The sequence below is a fragment of the Cebus imitator genome, unplaced genomic scaffold (assembly GCF_001604975.1).
Source record: "Cebus imitator isolate Cc_AM_T3 unplaced genomic scaffold, Cebus_imitator-1.0 Scaffold82, whole genome shotgun sequence".
Classification (NCBI taxonomy): domain Eukaryota; kingdom Metazoa; phylum Chordata; class Mammalia; order Primates; family Cebidae; genus Cebus; species Cebus imitator.
In genome coordinates, this window is record NW_016107397.1 from 7,787,638 (window position 1) to 7,791,550 (window position 3,913).

The 3,913-nt window shown below is 57.4% G+C and overlaps 1 protein-coding gene across 2 annotated transcripts in view; it reads right to left on the reverse strand.

Annotated features, from left to right (window-relative positions):
• The window catches only part of SLC29A4 (solute carrier family 29 member 4), a 29,719-nt gene extending 26,719 nt beyond the window's left edge, over nucleotides 1–3,000 (reverse strand). The window contains exon 1 of one of the 2 annotated variants that reach the window (XM_037740369.1): nucleotides 2,931–3,000. The gene's annotated coding sequence lies outside the window, so the exon portion shown is untranslated. The remainder of the gene's footprint in view (nucleotides 1–2,930) is intronic. The other variant, XM_037740372.1, reaches the window with a different exon arrangement.
• Nucleotides 3,001–3,913: the final 913 nt, after the last annotated feature.

Genomic DNA, 3,913 nt, shown 5'->3' on the forward strand with positions numbered 1-3,913 from the left:
GCTACTCCAGAGGCTGAGGCAGAAGAATCACTTGAACCCAGGAGGCAGAGGTTGCAGTGAGCTGAGATCATACCTCTTCACTCCAGCCTGGATGACAGAGCAAGACTCTGTCTCAAAAATAAATAAATAAAGAGAGCCCAGTGGTGTGTACCCTCACCCAGCCCCTGCTGCCTGCCACAGCTCCAGCCGGGCTGTTCCAGACTGTGACAGCTGTGCCATCTGCTTCTGGCAGAGATCAAACCTAATTTGTTCCCATCTTATTAACTTAAAGCCCATTAGAATCTTTCCCGTCAATCCATACACCCAGTGGAGATCAGACAGAGACGGGGTGAGGGGCCTTGCTCGGGACACGGTTCTCCAGCGGGAGGGGGGGCTGGCTGGGTTTTCGGGGTACAAGGGCCTCCCACCTCCTCGGTCTCCATGGATGCAGGGAGTGGCGTTCATGGAAGTCAGCTCCTCTTATTCGCACAGGGAGCCGGGTATCCAGTGAGCCCCCTTTTGCAGACCAGGGAGCCAGCTGGTGGGTGGTGAGGCGGGGGTCCCCCTGGGGAATCGTGGGACTGATAGCATGCCACTAGTCATCGTCGTGGTGACACATTACTGCATTTCTGCTCACAGCAACTCCAAGACAGGGGTAGGACTGGGCCACCTTAGGGTGGGCCGAGAGACCAAGGCTTGCAAGCCTGACGGTGGACAGAAACTCCCCGTGCAAACTCCCTGAGCCCCAGGACCAGGGTCACCAGGCCGTTCAGCATCAGCCCCACGTCTGCCTTGGCCAGGACGGGACATTGCCTGCTTCCCCTGCATTCAGGCATGATGGAGTCAAACTCACAAGGGAAAATGAGACCCATGGCCAGGAGCAGCGGCTCATGCCTGTAATCACAGCACTTTGGGAAGCCGAGGTGGGTGGATCACCTGAGGTCAGGAGTTTGAGATCAGCCTGGCCAACATGGCAAAACCCCGTCTCTACTAAAAATACAAAAATTAGCCCGTGGTGGTGCAGGCCTATAATCCCAGCTACGCAGGAGGCTGAGGCAGGAGAATCGCTTGAACACAGGCGGTGGAGGTTGCAGGGAGCCGAGATCCCACCACTGCACTTCAGCCTGGCAACAGAGCGAGACTCTGTCTCCAGAAAAAAGAAGAAAAGAAAATGAGACCCAATCTGGGCCAAAAAAGCAAATTCAATCAACAAATGAAGCCCCATGATCCTCTCTGGAGAGGGCTAGGCGTCCTGTGTGTGCTGAACCTCGGGCTCTGCAGGACAGGGAGGGGTTGGCGCTCACCACACCAGCTACGCACCAGGCTGTGAGCCAAGAGTGTCCTCTGCTCAGAACCTCACAGTGACTCCAGGAGGGCAGACATCACAGACAGACCGGAAGCCCAGGCTCAGAGCAGTAGAGGAGCTCACCAAAGTCACACAGCATGGCCAGGCAGATCCGGGTTCCTCCCCAGGCCAGGTCCCGTTGGCCCTGCCCAGTTAAGCTGCCCCACTAGATGCCCCCGCTCTCACTCCAGACCCCCGTGCTGAAGACCAGACAGCCTCGCCCCAGGCCAGGCTTCTGGGACTGGGGCCCTAAGCCACAGTGGGCCTCCTGGAGCTCCATCCCCCAGGAGCCCCATCCCCCAGGATGCCCCAGGCCAGACAGGTGTGGTAAAGCCTTCCCCGGGCTGCAGACAGCAGCTGGAGGCAGGTCTAGGACAAGAGGAGCTGCCTGGCCCAGCTCCAGGAGCTGTCAGCTGGAAGGAGCACTTCATTACCCCCTGGGCTGCTGTGAACGAGGTTGTGGGGAAGGGAGACCCAAGGGACCCAGGATCTGCCTGGAATCCCCCTTCCAGCCACCTCCAAACCCCTCCATGCAGCTGTGCACCCCAGACCTGGCACGGGCCCATGAGGTGCCTCCCTACCCATCCCCACCCTGGAAGCACCAGCCATACCCAATCATACCCATGCATCCGTAAGGTGTAAGGGCTAGTGTTGCCTCCTCCAGGAAGCCTTCCCTGACTGCTGTATGGTAGGAGTAACTCTGAGCACTCTGAGCACACATCCTCTCATGGAATCCTTCCTGTGACCTCTGTGGGAGGCTCAAGGGAATGAGGCCCACAGAGGTGAAGGCAGCTGCCCAAGGCCACCCAGTGCAGAAGGCTTGAAACAGCTGCTTTCTGGGCCTCTCTACAGGGCTCGGTACTGAGGAGGACCCGTTAGTGTTGTTGAAAGAATTCTGTCAAAAGGGCTGGTTGAGGCCGGACGCAGTGGCTCACGCCTTTAATCCCAGCACTTTGGGAGGCCAAATCAGGTGGATCTCGAGGTCAGGAGATGGAGACATCCTGGCCAACACAGTGAAAACCCGTCTCTACTAAAAATAAAAAAAATAGTTGGGTGTGGTGGTTTGCACCTTTAATCCCAGCTACTCGGGAGGCTGAGGCAGGAGAATGGCTTGATCCAGGGAGCTGGAGTTTGTGGTGAGCCGAGATCATGCCACTGCACTTTAGCCCGGGGGGCAGAGCAAGGCTCAGCCTCAAAAAACAAACACAAAAACCAAAACGGGCTGGTTGAAGGATCTACTGTTGGGAACGGAGGGGCAGGGATGCTGTCCAGGGTGCGGCCCCCTCCCTGCTGACCCCAGATGAAGGCAGGAAGGGTGGTTAGACTCCTACAGATTCATCCAGTCCCTGGGTGCCTACGTAATAGCTCTTGTCTTACGCCGTTGACATTAACGTGCCCATTTCACAGATAAGAAAACTGATGCCAGAGGGCCTAAGGCTGGTGCAAGTTTCCCAGCTGGGCTCCAAGGGAGCGCAGGGCCAAGACCTGAACCCAGGCCTTCCCACTGTCCTTCCCACTATCCTTCCCATGACCCCCTGGTCGGCCAAGGATCCTGGCCTTACCTGGGCCCCACCTGGGCCCCACCTGGGCCTTACGTGGTTCTTACCTGGGACTTTCCTGCGCTCCTTCTAAGCCCTCTCCCCGTGGCTTCGGCGTCTGCCCGGCAGACACGCTACCCAGAGGAGCCTTTGTACTCTCTATTTACAAGAGGAGGCTGTGAGCAAATTAGCAGGGTAACCAGGGAAAATGTTTGGCATCCGTGGGTGGGAATTGGAGCCATCTGTTCTCAAGTGCTGAGAAAACACAGGAGCGCTCCTTAGAGCCTCAGTGCCCGGCAGAGCTCAGGGAAGTGGGACCAGGCACCTGCAGGCTGTGCATCCTGGGGCAGGGCGCTCACCCTCTCTGGGCCTCAATGTCTGGATCCATAAAACCTGCGGGTCTTTCCAGCTGCACGAGCCCAGGACGCTCCCTGCCTCCCTCCCCCTCCCACCTCCAGGCTCCTGGGCTCCCCACATCCTTTCTGCGCCCCTACCCTGAGACCAGACCCTTCCCGGGGAGGAATGCTGCCTGCCTCCACCGTGACAGCACCAGCCTGTCCAGCACCGGCCTTGGGGATTTATTTACCATCGGACTCATTTGTTCCCAAGCTGAAAATAGCTTTATTGTTCCGTCTAAAAATAAAGATAATATTTCACCAATCCAGAAATGTATGCTGTAGAAAAGATAACCGAGAGAGAGAGCACCTCCTCACCCACGCCAGGCACCTGTCCCCGAGAGCAGCGGCCCAGGCTCTGCCAAGCAGCTGGTCACATGGTGGGCCATGGACAGGGTGGGATCCTTGACTGGGGTATCTCAGAGACAGAGAGATAGACAGGGGCAGCGGAGGCTGGGTGCAGTGGCTCATGCCCATAATCCCAGTACTTTGGGAGGCCAAGGTGGGCAGATCACCTGAGGTCAGGAGTTCAAGACCAGCCTGGCCAACATAGTGAAACCCCATCTCTACTAAAAATACAAAAATTAGCTGGGCACCATGGCTCACGCCTGTAATTCCAGCATTTTGGGAGGCTGAGGCAGGCGGATCACCTGAGG